The sequence below is a fragment of the Rhea americana genome, unplaced genomic scaffold (genome assembly GCF_003343005.1).
Source record: "Rhea americana isolate MKP2758 unplaced genomic scaffold, rheAme1 scaffold_167, whole genome shotgun sequence".
NCBI lineage: Eukaryota > Metazoa > Chordata > Aves > Rheiformes > Rheidae > Rhea > Rhea americana.
Genome location: NW_028185783.1, coordinates 429,135 through 452,588, shown reverse-complemented (window position 1 = coordinate 452,588; position 23,454 = coordinate 429,135). Strand labels below are relative to the sequence as shown.

At 41.2% G+C, this 23,454-nt stretch overlaps 1 protein-coding gene across 8 annotated transcripts in view; it reads right to left on the bottom strand.

Moving 5' to 3' along the window:
* Positions 1-23,454, bottom strand: part of TRIM2 (tripartite motif containing 2) — a 92,837-nt gene that overhangs the window by 49,121 nt on the left and 20,262 nt on the right. For 3 of the 8 annotated variants that reach the window (XM_085300635.1, XM_085300644.1, XM_085300638.1), the window contains exon 1: positions 13,219-13,684. The exons of 2 other annotated variants lie outside the window; for them this stretch is intronic. The gene's annotated coding sequence lies outside the window, so the exon portion shown is untranslated. Of the gene's footprint in view, positions 1-3,195; positions 3,253-4,153; positions 4,197-13,106; positions 13,132-13,218; positions 13,685-23,454 lie in introns of those variants that run through there. 3 more of the 8 variants (XM_085300642.1, XM_085300639.1, XM_085300640.1) reach the window with 3 other exon arrangements.

The window sequence follows — 23,454 nt, the reverse complement described above, 5'->3', positions numbered from 1 at the left end:
AAAAAAAAAAAAAAAAAAAAAAACACAGCTAATTTATAGACTACAGTTAGATATTGCTATATTCTTCCCCAGTATGAAATAAATCTTCCAAACACTCCAAGATTAATGATCTATATTGAAATCTCTACTATAAATTGACTGAAGGGAGAATAGTCTAACTCAGCCTGCTGTACAAAAGAGATTTTATGGTCAGCAGGGAAAAAAAAAAAAATTTGGATTAGCCCAAACTAAATGGCTAACTATATTGTTCCACTTATCACTAATAAAGCGATTAGATTGTGACTGGAAAATAAGAGGTGGGAGAGACCAGAAATCAATTAGTCAAAGCCAGTGTGCTGGGAACAAGGGCTGGTCTGGGAACACAAATAGAGGATGGGCTCTTCCACCTGTCACCCTGCTCCAAGTCCTTAATTTGACCCAGACGCCATCAGGGCAGGTGGGGTGAAAGAACTAAGCTCTGTGGTTGTGGGACCATGCCCACACCAGGAACCACAGGGCTTTAGTCATTCTGACAAGACAGAGCCAGCCAAGGAGGYGCAGATGACACTTTTCCCTTTCCCCACTACAGCTGTGCGTCCGTACAGACCTGGCAGCTCCCATAGACTGAGCGCAACTTCCAGCTCTCGCGCCACRTTCTCCAGTGGCCCAGGCTACAGCTTGCATTTGCGAGGAAGAGCCTCAGCTTCCTTCCACTGTGGTTCCCCACTTGCAGCCAGAGGGCATGTCTGCCCTGGAAAGAGCTTTGCTGKGTGCTTGTTCTTCACCCCAGCCACAGCCCATGGTCACAATCACTCCCCCATCTTGTGATCCAGTGGAGCAGATGCTCTTCCCCCCAAGCTTGTGACCCAACGCATGGCTTGTCACAGCCCTGCAGGCAAAGAACTTAAAAGGTTTGCTTGGGATGCAATGCTAGGCTGCTGGAGAGCTTCCAATCCTCACAGCGCCAGTCCTTCTCTGGCTTTGCCACCTTATTCTATTTCCTTCTACCTTCTGCTTACGCCCAGTTTAGCGTGCCAAGGTTGCAGCTTTTGTAGTGCTACTGCAGCTGGCAAGGCAGCTATCAGAAATGGCTGGAACAGCCCATGCTCCCTGCTCCGCCAGCGCAAGTCTGGTTAGTATGACTGCAGTCTCTGGCACGGATGTCGCAAGTCAGGCAGCACCRAACACAAACTGCTTTTTTTTTCACCCCCATGTCATTCTTTTTCTTTCCTCTTTTGTGTRTTTGTCATTGAGGTGGCAGGACCAGAGACCACAGCCACCAGAAACAAGCTCTCTATTCTGGTATTTCTTCTAAGCAACAGTCAGCTCACCTTCAATACTGTTGTCAGATGCTGGTGTCACGAGTTAGGTTTCCCTTAAAAGCTTTCAACTACTAAAGGCACAACAGGAATAGAAGCCACTGTTAAAAATGAAAGCCTTGCTTAGTAGTTTTTCATGTTTAATGCTTTAATGCTTTTTCGTCCTTCTCTTCCTTGGTCTGTAATGAAATTTTACAGGAGGGTGCGTGCATGAAATACACAGGTGGACCTCTCAGGACACCAACATACTAATGCTCGATATTCTGATTTGTAGAAAAGGAAAGGGTTCTGACTGGCATCTAATATTGTCTTTTCTTCTTTCTCCTCCTCCCATGACTTCTGCCTTTCTCTGCAGTATCCTCCACCACTTCCAAGACTAACTGATAGTCCTACTTCCATCTCCATGGACCCCCATCTCCCCACTGTGCTGTCCTCAGATGAAGAGGAGATTTTTTGGTAGCTGCCATGCACACMAAAGGAAAAGAATAGCAGGTCAAAGCTCATGTGATCTTACAGTCATCATGCACCTTTTCTATCTGAGGTTTTCAAGACCTCATTTTGGGCCAAAGGCTTGCACAGTCTACTCCAAGACACTTGGAGCATGCTGGATTTGCTACACGTGCAAGGACAATCTGAGTGCACACAGTGAAAGCCCAGAAATCACCAACCGAATGTCCAAAGTTCTYACTAAAGAAGTTTCAAAGGGAAGGGGCAAGGAATGAGGCGAAATGGATGTCCTGAGGAAAATCCAGACCTATGGTAGCCTTAAACCATCCTGTCAGAGGCTAATTGTCCTCAAAGCCGTCATTTGGGGCTCTTTGCATGCTTAACAAAATGTCAATCATATTCTAAGGTTAGCACTTTAAAAAAAAATAATCAGCACTGTGAGGCAGGTCTGGGAAATCAGTTCAGGGGTAGATGTTGTGTGGGCCTAAGTAAAAGGATTTTAAATAATCAAAGCATCCATCCAAAGCAGCATCTCAGAGCATCTATATTGAAAACTCCCTATCTTGCTCAACTGCTTAGTTCGGTTAACAAGACATTTATTACTGTAYGTTTTTGGCTCTCTAGACCTACCTATTTTGTTAACTCACCTCTGTTCAATTTTTATGGGTAAATACCTTCAACTAAAAAAATCAAGCTCAACTGACAAATAATTAAAACTATGCCTCAAATCACTGCAGTTTCTATAAACATCTCCAAAATGCTATTTGGAACAAAAGTGCTCCACAGAGACTCTGTACTAATCACTGTTACCCCTCCAGGCATAGGATAACAGGCAGTGCAGGAGTCTAAGGAGGAGTCTATCTGGGCAGAGGTCCCTGGCTTCTTCTACAGAGTGCTAGATATAAGGTACTTCAGAAAACATCTAGGTGTTTTCTTCAGAGGTGCTGAGCAACAATAAGGAAAGTAGCAGGAAGCCGCAAATGCTGAACTTCCACAAAGTTCAACTCAGCAAGGGACAAGGTAGCACCCAGCAATCACCATATGCCACGTAACTTCTATACCAAATAAACTTGGAGACTGCCAGCTCCCAGGAATTCTTTTTCACAGCCCTCAAAATCTCACCTCTCAGCTGATAAAATATATGGAAAATAAACACGGAGAAAATATAGGTGCTTTATAGCAAGAAAGAGAAGACACAATCTAGACATCAAAAAAGCAAACAAGGCAGAAAGGGAAGGGATTCACATCTCCCTAGGACACAATCTGGATAGACAGGGTGCCTGAGCACGTAGGGTTTCTGCCAAAAGCACATCTGGGAGAAGGAGCAGGAAGGAGGGGGGAAGGAAGAGCTCCTCTCCAGCCTATGAGCAGGCTCCACTCAGGYAGACACCCTCTGCAGCCCTTACCCTGTTTAAAAATGCCATGTCAGCTGCTACATCTCCATATTTACCTGAATTTTTGTACAGTGTCCACCTCATTTTCTTCCCTGGAACCCAGCAGTGATGTTATCTTCTATGTCTGCTAAGTCTTCTCCTGAACTAAAATGTCTTTCAAAAAACAAAGAGATATGTCTAAACTCTCATACAGCCCTTGGGTTCAGAGAAAGCCTTGCTCAAGCATAAGTGGCAGGCAGAAGTTTATCCAGGCAGGCTCTTTTGTGTTGGCACAAGAGCGACACTGAACTTTCCATGCAAGCAGATAAACACATAGCTGCATACAGCAGGTAGTCTGGCAGCACTAACAGTAGCGAGAAACAGTGTCAGAATAACCTTGGCAAAAGGAGCTCTGTGGGTTTTAGCAATAGCTGTACACACAGGAGCTGAACCYATCAAAGAACAACCAAAAGCCACCCACAGCTCCCCTGAGGTGCTCCAGAGCTCAAGCATGTTGGGTGCTATGCTGTGTCCTCCTCCTCCACTTTCACAGGGTCTCTCCATCTGACTTAGCATTAGCCAGCTTCAGCATTTCAAAAYTTGTAAACACCCAGTGACTGAAATTATCCAAGTAAACACCCCTTCCACTCCTCAACAAGGACACTCATTTGCTGATTGCACTCTAGTGTTCCTATTTAAAGAACTGTTGTTATGGGAAAAAGCCGAAACCTTACTACAGCAGAGACAAAGTGTGGCACGTATCTTGTGCCTTATCTGCAGAAATGCATCAGTTCCCAAGGTGTGCTTTTACAGCTAAATTTCACTATAGCCACAGCGGGACATGGTTATCTGACTGCACACCCCTATTCCTTATCAGGCTGGATCTCCTGGCAGTCCTAGTGGTCCTCTCTCCACACCTCCAGAGCAGCTATGCTGGCTCAGCCCAAGCTTCCTCCTCCCAGGCCTTTCCCTTGAGGTACAAGGTTGTATACCAGACACATGCTGCGAGGAGGAGCAACAGTAAAAGGTGCCYACCTTGGCCACCTTCTCCAAGAGTAACTCTCCTAGCCTCTCTCTTAGGTTCTTCCAGTTTCCCATCTGCTGGCAAACACACAGGGCAGGGCCGGTGAGAAGCCCAAGGCCTTACATGGGCATTGTCAGGCTGCTCGTCAGTGAGTGCCTGACACGGACGTATGTCTGACTTCCACAAAAATCACATTCCAAGAGGACCCTCATACGGAYCTGTCTGCATGAATGCCAGTCTTTTTAACTGACATCACAACTTACAAAATAGTACCTGATGAAAGATCAGGAAAGTAATATCACTCATATGACACAACTTTTGAGATTCTCTCAAGCTGAACTGTGATGCATAGTACATGTGTTTTTATATCAAAATATATCCATTTTACTTTGCAGGAAAGCTAGTACCTTTGTAAATACATGGGCAAATTAAGATACAGTCTGGATAAAAGTAACCAAATGAATGCAGCTGTAGTTTTAATTTAAAAAAGTCATTTGGAAAAACAACGCTTTCAGGATAGCTGAGAGCAATACTGTCTTAAATCAGCCATGTGATCCTTTGTATTGTGATAGCACCTAGAAATGTTCTTCAAGTACCAGTATCCCACCGTGACAGGCACTAACTATACAGAACATGGCTCCTACGCAAGCACAGATAGCCCACACCTTAAGGCCCCAGGCCCCCATTGCCATTTAACTGTATCTGTGACACTAAGTACTGCATCTGTGCTATGAAATAAGTTTTCATAGCAAGCTGATGGCTTGGATGAGGTGCAAGACAGTAGCATATCCAGCCAGAATCTTTTGCAGTTAGGTAAGAGGAGCAGATCTTAGCATCCTCTTTTCTTTTCAAACTCTACGTGCAAGTACAGGGGCTGTCTGATGAGTTTAGAAGCAGTCATCGTGATGACTGTGACAAGATGTACCRCGTTGTTCTTGATACAGGTTACACATAGTAGCACCAAAACGACAAAAACTGTTAGAGATGGAGGTAAAGTAACCAGCTGTATGCATTACTGTTAAAAGTAATTGAGAAATCCTACTGGAAAAACAGTAACAAATAGACAGTACAGTCTCCACAGTATTTAATGTGCTGAACATTTTGCATAACACAGCTATCACAATGAGGGGCTGTTAGGATATATATCAATTAACTTCYATGTTTTTAGAACACTGATGAAACTGTAATTACTACATTTTGGTAGGTGGAACATGTTGCACTCCTTGTTAAATTTTAATCACAACTTATTCTTTATTTGCAATTTGTATCTATTGCTTTTTACTCTCTCTTTTTATTGGCCGTAGACGGGAAACCTCTTTTAAGGCTACCATTAACATGCTTGATACTACTTCATCCTTTGAGCTGTGAAACTCATTGCCCTGGGATGACACAGATATTATCATTTTGTAGGCACCCCAGGAGAGAATGACAAATTCATGGAGCATAAATTGATCAAAGATTTTTAAAATATAAAGACACCACCTCTACCAGAAGCAAACTGGGAAGGACAAATTACTGAAGATCAAAGAATATTGTGGAAAGTACCATTACACRTCTGATCTACTCTAACACTCTTCTCTAGGCATCCACTATGAGCCACCATCAAAATCAGAAGGCTGGGCTAAATTTACTTTCAATCTGACCCAGTCAAGCCTTCAAAATACTCAGTGTTCATAGGAGCTGCCTTAGTAGCCGCTCCCTTTTGGCATAGGTAATGAATAATAATGGGGCCATAGGGCTGTTTTGATTGCTTTGCAGAGTCCTGCGATTTGGGGTATCAGGTCAAATGAAGCCATCATACAGTTGTCTTAACATGTCACTGCTGCATAAAGAATGCTGCTTAGAGCCACAGACTGCCTTTAGTGCATCATGCAGTGATGAAAGACTGGGCGTCACCCAGGCAGAGAAGCCTTTCGTAGCGAACACAGTGCTAACCCACCAGTTCTCCCCACTTCCTCCTGCCTTTTCAAATTTACTGTATCCCTAAGAAAGATCTCTAGTGATATTTCCTTAAGAGTAGGATACATTGTGTTGTCTTTGCAGAGGCGCTCTGGACTATTCTAAACACAATGTCATAGAGCTTGGGGAAGTCATGGTTATTCCCATTTAAAAGCTGCCCACTTTCCCCAAGAGAAGCCCCTCCAGAAGGCACAAAGCTTCAGAGCTTGCCTTCTGCAGAGCTCATCCCAGAGGCGAAATACCAATGGTTGCTCAGAGGGTGAAGGCCACCATTTAGGTGCTCAGGTAAAAATCCTTCCCAAAAGCTAAATACAAGGAGAAGCCTTCCTGCTCTCGCTTATTTGTCTTTTGCCTTCAGGACAGTGCAATGTGTCAACTTGCAATAAGACAAAACAAAAATTTTGGACTTTGYAAGCACAGGAAATTATTCATAAAATGCTCACTTTCGCAAATTCACCTTACTATATACAAACATCTCTGCTCACACCAGTCTAGTCAGTTTTTCTGTCTGTTTTTTGTAGGAGGGAGGATGAAAAAAACTAGCTAGAGTGAGGAAAATAAGGGAAGAGGGTGTCCTCTGCCTACACAAAACATATGGCACTGTTCTTCAGAAATAAGACAGTCCTGTTACACACTGACTTACGTTCCCTGTGTAATAAAGACCCAACTACACTTGTATCTCCACTGGGAGAAAAGGATTGCATTTGTGAATGAATGGAAAATTATTTATCTTTAATTAGTAGTGAAATATCTTAAAATATGTTTATATTTCATGATCAAAATTTAGCTCCAGCTATTTCAGATGCCTAACTGCAAGGCAAAAAAATTACCACTGTMTATTTGATAAACAGGATGAATTCTTCATAATGTAGCACTTAATTTTAGCTCTTTATAATGAAGTGGTTTCTGAGCTGATAGGCCAAAAGGTTAGTTGCTTGCACAACTACACAAAGCAGACCGAGAATTAGGTGTAACATTAAGGACCTCTAGGGAGAAGAACTTGTTCTTTGCTGAGGGTCCAACAGGTCTTACAAGTACATTTGGAAGACCACACACTAACCAATGCCRTGGTATTGTCTCAGAGTAACACACAGGAAAAAACCCTCAGACAGTATCACAGTTGTGGCTCTACTTGATTTTGGGGATCTAGATTTCCCAACCCTCATACAGTGCAATTACTTGGGTTCTAAATAGCCAATTAAAATGACATTCAAAACAGCAACAAAGAAAAGGCAGAGGCTTATCATATGCGAGTAAGCCTGSAAGGTTTTTCATAATGAAATCCTGATACAGGGATTACAAGAGCAAAACTTGTAGCAGGTTGTTTTGTGGTAGTGTTTCCTCACTAGAAGACACACATACACACACAMAAAAAAAGTACGAAAAGTGTTGTGCAAATACACACTTCAACTGAGGCAGTTTTTTCCTCTTCAGCAGTTCATAGTGCACTGTAAAAGGCTTGTTCCCCAGTCCTGAATTTTCGTTCCTGGAGGTCATTTTAGTTCCTGAGGGACATGTAAGCAGCCTGACTTACAGCATTAACAACACATAAGTGTTCTCAAGAGCCAGCATGGCCTTAAAGACATCTGACATCACTGCCTCTAGTGGCATCTGCTCTTTTGGGAGTAGTGTTTCTCACAGAGCATGCAAAATTCTCTAAAAATATAGATCACRGGCCAAATATGCCAGGGGCTAAATATACTGTACATACTAAGTCTTTCCAAGGACCACAATAGATATGGATGCATTTAGAGGCACACAAAAGCAAAACTGTTAGGATCTTTTCAAGAGTATTTTCAAGCTCAGTAAAATCTTGTAAGTGAAATCTTTCATTTTGATTCTCTAAGTAATTGCATCAAATGCATTTGCTAAAAATTCCAATACTGCTTTGGAGTGTTTTTTTTTTTTTGTTACGCATAAGGTGCAAGAGAATCTTTACATGTTTCTATTTTCATACCAGTCACAGCTAAATAGCTCAGAATACTCTAGCCCAGAGCTCTTGCTAAATAAACTACTGAGAATTTCACAAAACACTGGTGGATACCACACACCTTTAAGCTCTCACTTAACCMAATTCTATTAAACTTTGGCATAGAAGGAATCAGGCACAGTATAAATCTTTGCAAAGATTAAAAACTTACACTAAATCTTTTAAGCCATCGCTCCACACATGACAGTTTTGCAATGATAAGTTCAGTTTAGGGACACTCGCAAGCCTATTAGCTAGTATTCAACACCAGTAAAAACAACAGGAAACCAGGGAATTCTCACTCTCCATTTCTGGAATGGAGAGATAAAGGTAATCAAGAGCAGAAGCTTATGGTACCAGAGAATGAATAGCTTTACATGACAAAAATGAGAAAGTCACCCAGAAATAAACAGATCATACACATCTTTAGGCAGAATAATAACACTAGGACAAATAAATCTATACTGAATTAGAAGCAGGCAGACTGCTGAACATTCATCTCATGCATTTAAACACTGACCAAATGTAATTGCATCTACTTGTATCTATCCTGCCATAACAACAGAAGATTGGCATYCACCTAAACAGTTGCTCTTAAAATCTGTCCAAAACTGAAAATGTTCAGAAGGTTTTAAAGTGAGAGAGAATGAATAATGCCTTTACACATGAGCACAAGCACTGAGCACAGCAAGCAGAATTGTCTGATTCCTTACAGGAAACTTTCAGGGCATGTGTGCCTCCAATACATTCATAACTCATTTGTCCTCTCCTAGTGGCAGGGTACATTCTTAAAGTTATTATAGCCTAGATTTAATATCTAAGCATAAAGGGTCATAACCAGTTGGGCAGCAGTTTGTTTGCAAGCTATTGTAGCAGACTGGCTACACAGGATATATCTTGATGCTTGTGTTAACTGGATCACCATGTAATGTAAGATGTGCCAGAATACATGCTGGTAACGCGTCTATGATTAGTCTCCCTCTTAATTTAGCTGTGCCTTTTTTAACCCTAGTGCCACTAACAGCAAGACAGCTGGAGCCAGCCTACATCTACTTATCTACCACATTACCTGTTCACTTCCTCACGAAGGATTATGTTATTACAATTCTGCCTTTTGAATGGGATTCACTTTTGAGTTACTGCCCTAAAGGCCAGCTGGCGAGTGGGAAGGCTGCCTGGTTGCCAGTCGACTTCCCAGCTGACTGGATCCTTGGGCTCTCCCCACAGAGTACATTAGAATGACAAGTTACTTCATTTATTTTACTTTATGCTATACCAGTTACAAGCTGCTATTCCACTGATCAAATCAMACAAATTACTAACTTCCAGTTAAATTCACCTTTTTAAAACAAGTAATGACAAATTCAATTATAACCAAATAATAAACAATTATTAGAAGGAAWGACATGCAGTGCCAGCTACATGAGATTCTGTAGCAGAAAATATCTAAAGAGTTTATGATAGAAAACAGTAGACAACACTATTTTGACTTTACAATTTATAAAATAAACATTTAGTTATTAAAATCACAGAAATAACACCTTGTCTTTATAGAAATAAAATATTTCAGAATGCTTGATATGAAATGCCACTTTCAGCTCTCCTAAAGTCAACAGGTCAACTCAAGTTTTGTTCCKTGGAGCTGGACTTTTATTTCAGTCAAACAAAAGTAAAGAGGGAGAGAAAGAAGGYTTGCACAATTTCTCACAATGCAAGAACTCTTCCAAATCCCATGTGCTAAGTGTTTGCAACCAAGCAGCCCTACTATTACAGGCACATGTCAACATAAACCTTACAGCACACTAAGGCACTGCCTCCTCTGCATTTATGTCATAATAACAAATGCAAGAGCAGGCACAATTCTAACAGAAGAAGCAATGTGTCTTAAAACCAAAAAATAATCTATCAAAAATAGCGGCATAGAAAAGTGAAGTCGATTTATATGAATGCTGAGCCCTGTTGCTTTCCCTCCAGTATTACAGAAACCACCAAATAATGGTTATTTCCTTTCCAGCTCTTATGTCACTAAGTTTCCATGTTCCACAAACATTATCAATAACATAACCACAGTTTGCAGTCTCTAGAAATAGCATATCTAATTTTGGTTGAAGGTGTCATAAGGCACCTGGGACACACAGGACCTACAATAGTGGAATTCAAACTGGCARTCATTGAACTTCTTCAGGGTAGTCCCTGAAAGGTGACTAAAAAAGCAAGTTCATATAAGTTACATTGAAAAATATGGATGGAGGAATTTCAAGGGGAAAACTCTTAAGGGTTCACAAAACAAAACAAAACAAAAAAAAAAGAATGAAAAACACTAACTTTAATTTTTAGCCTATTTGTAGATTATTCAGAATTAATGGCTTTTTATAATGCAGAAACATTATAGTAGTTAAAACAACTATTTGAATATGAAGAGCTATTTCTATCTAAAATACAATTGTATTAAGGATGAGTATTTATAGTCTGAATTTATTATATGGAGAAACAGATATGTTTGCTTTTATATATATATTTATATATACACACACATACACACAAATAGTTCAAATTAGCTACACTTTTATCTTCAGGTACCTTCAATTTTGATGAGACAAAACTGCCTTCTGTTTACCATATATGATGCCTTTGTTTTTTTATAAATAGTCCATGTGTCTAGACACAATATTGCATGCTTCTGCAAAACTGTGTGTGCTTATAATTTATGCAGATGATTAAATTTCAGCTTTAGTATAGTAATGCACAACACTTTGTTCTCTAAATTCAAACACCCAAATCTTTTCAGTTCATTTAATTCCTCAATTTTTCTCAAGGGAAKCAGGAGCACCACTGTGTTTATACAAGTTGTCCAAATCCTAGTTTTGTTATGAATTTAGAAAATTCCATTATCAGACAAAGACAGGCCTAGCACATTTTCAAGATTACTTCAAGTACAGATTATCTGGGATTTTCCAGTAAACAACCTGACCTTCAAGCTAAAAATGGGATTATCAGAGAAAGAATACTGCCATGGGTTGGGGAAAGCCCCCAGCAGTATAGCCATATTTGTCCACATAAKATCTAATTTTCCAAACAGTATACATACTGCTGGACATAGCAGAATTCAGACAGCACTCTTTTGGGTACCAGTCAGGCCTTTAATAGACACTGCTAGTCTTACARCTGGCCTCAAAGTAAGATTTCACTGAATTCATGCAGTCAGTACGTAGAAAATAAGATGACCAACATTCAAGACAAAAGAAGGCATTAAACATATATATACTTCTCATTTTTATTTTGTATCTGGCATGATACATTTGCTGTCTCCCTTTAAAAAATTACACAGAGAAACCAGATTTTCCCCAATTGGCTAAAATAAATGTTTCCATGTTTTTAGCTTGTTCCTCTGAAAAGAATCTCTATAATCAAATCTAAGATTCTGTCATAAAATACACTTCATGCTCCCATCTAGTCCTCAAGCAACATGTGTTAGTGATATTCCTTGGAGCAAGAGAGAAAAAATAGGTTCTGTTTAGCCTTCTCCCCAGGAAAAGCCAAGGTGTATTAAAACYATTTCTCATGAAAAAGGAAGAATCTCAAGGACTGAAATGAACTCGCAATGAGGAAAACCCCAAGTTGTGTTATCTATAGCCAAATTGTTGGTGCTCCAGGGCCAGATCAGAAAAGGGGGGATTTCTTCACAAATCAGGCTAGTCTAATGCTTTGCTGAGGGCTTTGAGGAAACAGAGAAGCCTTGTTTCATTTTGTCAGCATCCAGTAGAACAACTCCCTCCCTAAAACTCTCTGGAAACAGGGACTAACCTCCTCTTTCTGCTTAGTTGTTTTCTAGTAAGATGCTGCAGTTCCAAGACTTTAACAGGAGTTTCCTGGTACCTTCTCTCTAAAACTGCTCCAGGCTTTAGATATCATGAGTCCATCTTCCAGAAATTCATGCGACTGGCTTTAAAATAAACAAGTTTCTGCAGATTTTAACAAATCAAACCTTTTTATATGCTTTTCAAGCCCTAAAGTTTATATTCCCAAGCTTATTCCAAATATTCCCATTCTCTAGAAGCTCTCATTGGGGTCACTGGTCAACTTACTTTCAATTCTCTCACAAGCAGCAATGTGGAACCTTAAGGAAAACTACTGGTGATTAAATCACAACCGTTGGTCACAGAAGTGTTGTCCCGGTAGTAAATCCATTGTCCTCTAAGACAATGAATGTTGGAACAGAAGGCAACTTCTCCTGTGCAGCATCCTTATTTAATCAATACTTATTCAGTCACTGTACTTTCATCACTATTTTCTTATTGGCCCCCATACAGATGGGCACATGTGCATGTGGTTCAGCCTCTGAACATCTGACTTCAAGGTGATTATTGTCTTGGTATATTATTCGGTAYATTATCATTAACATCTATAATACTCATATATTCCCTTATTCTTAATTAAACCTATCCACTTTCCTGACAGTCTTCCTAGAATGCATTTTGAAAATAGTCGAATAAAGTAAAAAGTGGGAAATCAAACAACCTAAACAATCTACCCAGAACATTAGGTAATGGTTCAACTCCATACACAGAAGAAGAACTGAACTTGACAACATTAGCTGTCAGCTTCAAAAAACTGGAAGAACACCTGGAAGAAATAAAACTCCCTCTCCTAATTATACCTTGATATTGTCCTCTCTGATTTACCGAGTCATTATTTTCCTTTGAATAAACATCAGTGCATTTGTTTCCTAGGCAAATTGCTTGGCTTTGCTTCAATTACTTCTTTTAAATATTAAACAGCAGGAAACGTTTGTTTTCCCTTGTCACATCCTGCCCTGTTTACGCAGCATCACACAATCTCCCTTTGAAAACGCTTGCTTACAGCAAGCTTGACACACAGAGTTCAATCAAAACATTTGCTATCGTCTTTTGCCAACTACAAACGCTTCTCTGCACAAATGCCGAAAAGGCTGAACGGTTTCAACGGCAGAGGTGGCGACGGGCTGCCCAGGCTCCCCCGCCACCACTTCGACTTAGAGAAGAGAAAGAAACACAAACCTCTCCATGCTCCCATTCACACAGCAGAACTCCCGGCCACTGCTCTCAGAAAATCCTTGAGAGCAGAAAAAGCGCGGGGACAGATGGAGCCGACCGGGATAGGGTAACTTACATTATTTAGAAAGGCAAGGGGAACGGACTGCCGCCGCTTCTTCCTGCTTTTACCCTGCGGATGGTGGGGCTGACAGCCAACAATTTCACCTAAAGAAATCTCTCTCTTTAATTCTCTCTCTCCCAGTTCATTTACTCTGAAGTCTCTCAGCCCGCAGAGATCCAAAAGTCAAAACTTTATCCCCTTGTATTTCCGAGTGATATGGCCGACTTTCCTTGGACACATACCAATGATGCAGTAAAAATAGACAAAAGGGGGGGAGGGAAGAAGCGATCTAGCTTGAGCCCGAATCTTCTTAACTCAGTGTTTTCAGTAAAAGCTGCTCTTATGTCAGAAGCTCCCATCCTATGTTAACAACACAGCACGGAGTCATYTGGTTTTCATAAGCTGCAAATTACAGGCAAATCAGGGAATACAGGCAGCCCAGTTTTAGCAGAACTCCCCAAGCACCAGCCCTGCACGTAACCCGAGGTGCAAAAGCTTTGAAAATAAACAGCCAGCCCCGTGGCCGGTGCTGGGCCGGTCCCCTGCGTGCGGACCCCTGACTGCGCCCCCGGCAGCCCGCGCCTTGCGGGGGGGGTGGGGGGGACACAGCCTGTCTGTGCCCTTGTGGAGGGAAACAAATCCTCCGGCCCCCACAGCACAAGCAGCCTCTCCAAAAGCGCAGGGGGGGAGAACTGCAGGACGTTGCTTGAAATAGTCCCACAGTTTGGCAAGCCTTTTGAAACAGTCTACTTTTTATAAACAGGGAAGTGAATGCTGATCTACGAGATCCTCTAAACACTTGCAGGTGGGAAGCAAGGCTGTTGGGGGKTTTTTTGGTTCCTAGTAAGGCAGCTCTCAGAGAAGTCAGCAGACAGTGGCTTGATAAAGAGCCCCGGGGGTTATCCTAGCAGCCATTCATTACCAGACTGAGCATTTCACCAAAAGTGTCACAAAAAACGTTTTGAAAAGCACACAGTGAACGTTCATGGCTTGAAGCTCCAAAATCACTTCCACTCTCTATTTTCAGTTAAAAAATTCAGGCACCACAGGCTATAGGGGTCACCGACATTTTCTAGATGGCTCAAGGTTTCTGAGTCAGTACTTCAGAACATTGTTTCTACAATGAAAAATTGTGAAACAAAATTTCTCTTCTTTATGGTGGACACAGAAGTTTTGCTTTTGATTGAAATCAAAGTTGCCATCTGCCTCTTCTATATCAAGTTTTATTTAGTCTTTCTTGGTTTTGCCAGAGGACTTTCAGGAGAACTCCAAGCCTTTCTGTTGGGAATAATCTTATCCTATTTGAACAGCGAGAATCTTTACATGAGACAGTTTTCACTACAGCACTGGTGAATCACTACAGTGAATCATTAACAAAACAAAAACATCATTGTAAGCACTCTGACTAAAAATCCTGAGCTTTGTCATTTGCTCAGTTTCTCATCTTTGCAAGATTATGATTTTGCTAATTGCCTAGTCATCCTGTACCTGGATCCAGGATCGACATGACTGGACTTCTATTGTCAAAAGTAGTTGAATTTAAAAAAAAAACATCAGGAATCTCTCACCAGGAGAAGAGGAAAATTATGAATTCATTCTCTACGCACATATTTTTGCCTGGCTTTCTAAGGAAATTAACTTATGCTATCGTGCTGTCAAGATGCCTTCCAACAGTTACATAAACCATTGAGTATTTTCAATCAAATCTGATAGAAGGCTACAGATCTTAAAGGCATTATATTCCTACAGCTTTTGTGAAAACAGGCAGCCCTCCAGATGAATGAAATCCAATCTAGTGATCCAATGTGAAAGGCTACACATGAGCTCAATCATATTCTTAGACACCAGAGCAGCCCACATAAACAAGATATAGATAAAAACAGATTTCATGTGTCCTACTGCTCATCGAACTACCTTTCTTCAAGACACTACCAAGCCATCACCAGGCCTGCAATATAGAAGGGACCTTTAATGCTATCATAGTTGTACATGTTTGGCTTCCATTCTAGTATTTTTTCTTTTTTTCTGTTTTGTTCCTCCACACAAGGTAATAAACAGCAAAACACTTGAAATGCATAGACATCAGCTGAAACAAAGATTTTTTATTTTGAAGCAGCAGCACTAAAAAGTAAACATAGTTGCTTGAGTTATTCTTCCCCTGCCTGCTAGATAAATAGGCTGAATTGACTACATCTTGTTTTTATCAGTGTTGTTTTTTTCATAAATCAACAAACTTGATCCGGGTGGAGCAGAGTTCCAGGTTTGGTGTCAAAAATGGTTTCATGAGGTGCATCGGAGTAGCCCCTGYGCGGCTTTCTGGACAATGCTCCAGAATGCAGGCTCTCTTCTCAACTGTGCTCTCACAGCATGGGACAAGCTGAATGACTCTTATCTTTAGAGTAAGAATCAGGTTTTTGCTGACATGTAGTGTTGAAGCGGAGAGTAGGTGGAAATAACCACTTTCAGTTTGTGATGCTGTTGCTGATTGAAGTTTTTTTTCCCCTGAGGAGCAAAGGCAATAATTTACATTAATCCCTCAGTTCTCTTCAATATATCTAGTCTCTCAAAAGAACACTCCAGTCCATTTACACCAAGGCAGCTTGCACAAGTAACTATTGTGTAAGAAATCCTCACTAAAATTCAGGACTCGGAAATAGTGACCTACTTTAAATGACCTCTCATTTTACAGGCTTTGAGGAACATCCTTACTCTGCATCTTTTTCACCCTTCTTTCCTATTCTTCATTTCCTTCTTGCTATCACCCACGTGGGGCACCAGCATCCCACAGTGCACAGATTCCTCCTGCCTCTGGTCAGGCTAGTTTTGTCCCTCCCGCAGCTGCTGCACACAACTGTTTCCTCAATATTGCCACAGCATCATATGTTGCCCAGTTTCTCACACTCTGGTGCCTTGAACTTTGGGGCCGCCAAGCACTGCAATTTCTATCTAGCACAGATACCTTTATCTTCTGCAGGCCTGGTCTTATCTTTTTAAGGTTGTTAATTTTCTGAAGAAACTGAGATGGAAGATATTCGTCAGGTTGCCAATRAAAGAAAACTTACTGTATAGGGCCTCATGTAGGAAAAACTGCAATAGGGAACAGATAGGAAAAACAATCTGCTAGGGACAACTTTCCCCTCTTAGAAAAATGGCAGCTTCTATCTACCATGTTTTTAAATGCCAGCTACTGAACAACTTCATTATTTTCTATGTAAGCAGAAAGTAACCCTGATTTTTTCACCAAGACCTGATAGGACAACAGCTAAGAGAAGGATGAAGCTTAGAACTTGATTATACTGGTTATATGCAACTTTGCTTGTAGATTCTTGAAAAGTTGTGTTTTTTTTTTTTTTTTTTTTTGAGTTGCATTGTAGATTCCTTAAAGCAAGAAAAGTCCCCCTCTCAGTCAGTGGTGGACAGGTTGTGATACACAGTAGGTGGAAGGTTTGGGTTTGATGTAGGATATATCTCACCATTTAATTTGAACTCACGAAAATGCCAGAACAATTGAAGCTCAGGATGGCATATTAGCAAATCAGGGCTGCATCTCAGCTATGTATTCACAGTTCATTTGTAACAGTTGAGTCTACCTGGTGTTCGATTTAAATATGTTTGTGCAGATTTTGAGTTGGTCATAGTTGAAGTCCTAGATGAATCTTCTGATGCAAACAAGCTGACAGGCTTTATAAAGACTTAAACACCACAACTGTGATAAACTGAGACAAACCCATCCTTGGAGGAGCTCAAGGTGAAATTTCAGTTCAAATTCTTTTGATTAAATACAGTAATGCAGATTTTGGCACTGACAGTAACCCATCTTTTAAGGAAGCATTAGTTGTGATACTATAAATCATTTTACTGGCAACATTTTAAAGCTCCTTTTCTTCAATATCTTGGTGAAGTTTTTCTTATTGCCATCGCATGGAATATCTTGGATCTGTGTTCAAATGCTGATCTTCTATTTATTTAATATGGCTTCTCAAACTGTGTATTTCACTCCAATACTCCAGCTTGGCACCCAAAGACGTGAGTTTAGCTAAGGCCTCCAGAAAGCTTTGTAATCTTCAGATGACAGTTTGAAGAGATAATCTACTGTGATATTCCTCTACAGCCTGCTCCAACAATTAGATGAGGATCGGGGAGTTTCAGAGCTTTTGATATTTTTGCATTATATGTATCACTTCTTCCCACAGAAAGGAAATACACATCTCAGACAGAAATGACTATAGTATAGCCTTGACACAGAAGCCCCAAGGCTGTTGAAATTTCTACCACAGCCTGCAGTAGCCCCAGCTGTCCCTAGAACAAAAGAGGGAATAAGCATAGCACTAAATCACTTTTTCACTATCACTTCTCACTAATACCTGTGATTTCAGAGACCTAGGCTTGCATGGGGCACATGATCTGATTTGGAGAGCTTTGGTGACATGGAGAGCTTTTGCTTACTAAGTGAGCTTTTTTCCCCATCCTGAAGCCCACAGTGCAGGAGTTAGTTGCGGAATACTTCTTTGCCTTCTTCAAGTTTACAAACAAGCAAACAAACAGTATGCAATACATTTGTGCCAGTGGTGCTCATCAGAGAAGATCAAATATTAGAAGACAGTAATTTCAACAGACAAACATCAGGCTGTTTCTGAAGGTCCCTATTTTCCTTCCCACCCCCGGCAGCATGCTTCCATTTCTTACCTTGCACTATCTGAGGTGCTTGTCAGACCCCTAGTGACCAGATACAGTCCATCTGCTGACAGAAAATTAACCCATGACAAATGGAACAATTTTGTCCCGGATGAGTGAGGTGAATCGGCTCACAAGGGTCCAGTGAGTGCCACAAGCTGACACAGGTAGTGTTTTATGGACAGGAGCAAGGGAAGAAAGAAGACCATGAGCCATTTCCTCAGCCACACTGCACATGGAAATACACCAGGACACAGGAAATAAGCCCCACATTGCTTTTGACTGCAATCTCACTTAAAGCTGGAAGTCCCACTTCTGTGACAATCATGACCCTTAAATACCAGCATGAGCTTAGTTTGTGCCAACCTCAAAATTCTGCCCTGTACTGCTCTGAGGCCCAGGTTGCTACCTTCAGAAATTAACCATCAACCTAGGCTCCTGTAAAAGTTGTGACTTCTCAGTATCACTGCTTTTCACAAACTTTCATTCATGTAATTAGCTTTCTTTCAAAAGCAAGTGTTCGGGAAACGTTGACACAAAACATTTTCATATATTGCATTCACAAAAAGTTCTGAACCTAAAGTAATGGGTCTCAATCCCTGTTTTTGTTTGAAAACATTGTTTATCCAAGAATCACATGTTACCATGTGACCAATAACGCAAAGATATGAGCACATGAAGAATCACAGCAGACAGTTCACAAGTAGCTGTGGGGCTGAAGTTGGTTCATAAGATATGTGTTGCATGCTGGACAGTTTGTTTGTCCACAGGAACAGAAAGGGCTACATTCACTAAAAAAAGAAATATATCACACTTACATGTTTCACGGCTTAGTCTTTCTCTGACCTTGCCTAGAGCTATACATTCTTACAGCATACAAAGGGCCTGGTTTACCCTGAACGCATCTTACATTTCATCCTTTGAGTACGACGAGAAAGAGGAAAAAGAAGGTATGTAGAGACTTTTGCACTGAAGAACTTGAGACTCTGGAGAAAAATAAATAGCTCCCTGTTTTCCATATTGCAAACACTGGACTGTAGTAGGGGAGGACTGAGAGTAGGAGAATATGGCAGGGAGCGAAAGGCTCTAGGGAAGCTTTTTAAGGGCTGTGAGGCAAGCAGAATGAGTTTCTTAAAACTGATGGAGCAGAGAGGTTCAGAAGGATGAGATATAAGAGGCTTGGGAAAAAAGGTTGCTCTAGGGTAGGAGGACACAGGCTGAGGCAGAAAGATGAAGAGGCTGAGGTTAGAGGGCCCTAGGGTGCATGGGCTGTAAGGAGTGAGTGAGGAAAAAGACTCTCTGCACTGGCATGAGCTGGAAAAGAGGGCTGTGGGTGAGGCTAAGTGCTAGATGGAGGGTAAGATGGGGAATCTGAGTGAGGCTGGGGGCTAGGAGGCACTAAAAGCCAAAGTAAATTGGTGAGGGGCCCAACGTTGTGCAGGGCTCTGGGGCAGATGGGACTAGAAGGAACCTTTGCTGAGGATTAGAGCCGAAAACATATACAAGAATGCTGCCCCTACCATTCCTATGCATGTGATCATCTCTTCCCACTCCTGTATCCTCTTTTTTGTTATCACAGCCATAGCAGTCCTGGCTCACACAATTCCTTTTATGTATCTGAGAGGGACAGGGTGATATTTTCCTTGGAAATAGGGAAGCAAGGAAATGTTTTGATATAGCTCTGGGTCCCAAAATGTATATGAGAATCAAGCACAGATTTCAGAGTGGCACAGTGACACAAAAGAGTGAATATCAGGAGAAAACAATGGAGAAAATGAACAGAATCAGGAAGACTGCGTTAGACAGGGGTCTCAGGAATGCTATGTCTGAAAACTGAAAGATGCTGAAAGTTCAGCCACTGCAATGCTAGAGTTAATATTACCTGCATCAAAAACATATCCACTTGCTATTATGGAATCAAAAACTAATCAAAARGAAGGCTTAAGGTACCACTCTAAAGTTAAGCCTAAGCCGAAGCAAAACTGAAAAACACATATACCAGATTGTAATTTTCATAGTCGTGTTTCAACCCTTTAGTAACCAGTCCTCCCATTGCCTTTAGCAGGAGTTTTGCCAGAGTAAGACCTGAAAATTTCATGCCAGGATATTACTGTAATAGACAATAACATCTAATTGTTATGGTATATTAGGATATTATACTATACCCTAGGGAATGTAAGATAAAGCGACATCTCAAGAAGCTGTGTAAGGAGGAGGTCAAGAAGAAAGTAAGCCTCAGTATTATTTGATTTCATGAGGAAAACTGCAGTATAAGCGTTGATGCTTAACGCATACTCCGCTTCTCAGCTCCACATGCTGGGATCCAGCAGTGATAAGAGGGAAAACCTGATGACAGCCATGATAATTTTTTTAGACAGCAGCAGCCAGAACAGAACACAGCAAGCTGCCCACTCAATTAGGGACATTTTATGGTAGGAGCTTAAATTGCTGCTTTTCTTAGACCCTTGGCCCAGCTACACAGGAAAAAGGGAAGGAAATTGAAATATGTAAAAGCTCCTTTATGGATGAAGGAGCAGTGGCATCTACAATATTTCCTGCATACCTGAGCACATACTGGGACACAATTTGCTTTCTGGGCCCGGGAGAGATGAACTAGAGAGAGGAACTTGGCTGGGCCACCTGGAGGCTGCAGTTAATTTTATACCATTTCTGTAAGTACCCTAAAAAGAAGTAGTTCACAGGACTATGCCTTTCACACACATTCAAAGCAGCAATGCAGACAACCCAGTTCTGTAAGGTAGTGATTCCAGCAAGAAGAAAGATTAGGGGTTGCCTAGAGAGATCAAGAGAGCATTTCAGCATAGGACTAGAGCACAGCAAGACAAGTGTCAGTATGCTGCAGTTGCCTGCTTCCTTCGGCATTCCTGGCCACCTGGAAGGCCAGGCACATAGGACAGGACAGAGAGAAGTTGAAAAAACTGGTACACTCTAGTAAATACAGATTTAAGCCAGCAGAGACCTGATGGCTGTTCAGCCACTGCAGTTCACTCTGCCACACCCAAGGAAGGTGGAAAATGGTCACCTTCGCTCTCTTTCTTAAGCCGTGTTTTCCATTTTATCTCAGGCAAACCACCTTACAGAACTGGAGCTGTAACAAATTCCTGGTTAAGAAACCTCTTCTGTCCTATAGGGGTGAATTTTGCCTGCGTAACTTGTCTTGCAATCACATTTTTCTCAAGTGCAATGGCTGCTCTCAGTAACACCACCAAAACAAAATGCAGACAGCAGAGAACCCTGCTCTTGATGTACAAGCAAGAGCTAAGTACTACACCCCTAATGCATTTTTTTTAATTGAAAAGGCTGCATGCTTAGTGTGGTTTTCACTTTTCGGAACCTAGCAATATGTTCTGTTTGACTGGCAACAACATCCCTTACCCAGAAAAGGACCTAAGACCCATTATTCTGCTAGTTTGAAAAATGGATCTGAAAAAAGAAAATATAATAAAAGATTTTAAAAATTTTAATAAGGTATGGGTGAATGAAGGCTATTAGTCAGAGGTTTCAGATTTAAGAGAAAGGACAAAATGTCCAGAGAGGCTGAGGATGGGTTGTTTGCAAACTGAACCCTCTATTTCCCATGGAGATCTGATGCTGAGTGATTTTATGAGGACATCCACCCCCTGTCTGGCAGAAGGTTGTCACTGCTTCCTTTGGGCATGCAGACTTTTTCTGCGTTACCTGCCAATTCAGTTTTCTGGCCAGATCCAAACAGTTCATCGGATCCAGACAGATGTGGTATTTCACCCACAGCTATCTCTTCCTGATAAAGGTCAATCATATAGGACACATTAACACAGCACCTGCTAATGAGCTGAAGCCCTGAGAAGAAAAGCACCTGTAAAGCCTTCTCTTTTCAATAAATATTTGAATGCTCAGAGTGTCATAAATTAAAACTCCCGTAACTCAAAACTTAAAGCAAATTAAAATCAGCTCTTATTRATCTAGAGAGCTGTCCTTTCCCAAGAGCTCTGTCTGTTTTGGGGGCTGGTCTGACACATCAAGGGCAAAGAAGGGGAAATCTAGTACATGAGACTCAACTTCACAGGCCACGTAATCTGGCAACTATATTTTGGAAGTAGTGGTAAGAAGTCAGGGTTCCACTCAATCCCAAATTAATACCCTCCCATAACTGCTGAATTATTGAATAATAGAGTGAGTGCAGCTACACTGCAAATGTGTAAAGACCAAAGACTCAAACACAGTAAAATATTGTAAGGGGATCCCCCAGTCAGCATAGAGCACGCCTACCGAGCCAGAGGAAGAAAATGACTTGCAGGAAAAGCACAGCTCTGGAAAAGAGATCTTAGTTCTATTCCCAGATCTTTTGCAGACTTCATTTCCCTCTTTTGTAGATTGAGGATGATATGCTTATCTGCTTCCCAGGCTATCTGAAGGCTCAGTTAATGAGTATTAGTAAATCACTTTGTTTTCACAAACTGCCCATCACCTCAGAATCCCAAAGTAAAATTACAGCATATGCAGTACACAGTAGTCAGAGGGGTTGTTTTTTTCAATGAAGGATGTTGATTCAGTGCCCTGTTTTAGCAACCTTCATGAATACATCTTGAAAATTATCTCTCTGGAAGGAAGACAAATCAATTTTAATCTGCTGACTGTTTATCCTGATGTAAATCAAACAGACACAATCTGCCCTTACAGAGCAAGGCATGTTATGCTGAGCTTGTGATGCACAAAGGGATTCTTTCTTTAGTTGAGAGAGAGCCAATGTGGTGAGCATATTGATTACGCCTAACTGTGTGGTGTGACAGTAAAAACTCCTAGGTGTGCATTGCTGCCTGATGCGTATATCTCATTGCTGTTATTGTTACTTAAATACTGAGGTCCTGGTTTGTTGATCTATAGACAAAAAAACAATTCCATTTTCATCTTTACTATTTCAGGCTTAGTATGTGACTGCTACACAGAGTGAATGAAAACCTCTTGCTTGTGTTCACTGCCTGGCACAGAAGCAGCTTATTGCTATAATTAGCTTTAGTTCACACGCTACAATGCATGCACCATATTGCTTTAGAAGAGACTGTGTCTTAAAGCTGAGCACCAAGTCCCATCTAGTTAAAACGTACTAAGTGAAATGGCTGCCCTACATTTGGCCAGCTTTACTTGAAGGTTCCTCTCTAAATGTCTCCTAGCCACTATTTCACACAGAAAATATTGCCTGACTGGCCCTCTACAATTCAAGACTCACTGAATGGAGCAGTCCTTAAAAGCATTATAGATGAGAAGGAGAGTTGAGCCAAGGGTCTCAAGACTGAATCAGGGCAGTCTGTGGAAGCTGTGCTCAAAACTGAAGCTGAAAAMGCAAGCAGAGTGGGAGAGACAAGGGTACAACCTGCAGAGAATCTGCCCTTCATGTATATCCACAGAGGGCAAGCTAGCAACCTGGAAAGACCATGGCATCATCCATCTCTTGGGAATTTCTTTCATTTTCTCACATAACTCAAGGCTAATAAAGATCTGAACGAAACTTCACTGATGAATTAAAATCATTCCTGTGACTTTAAAAAGAAGCATCGTGAATATGCTTTCTATAGCGAT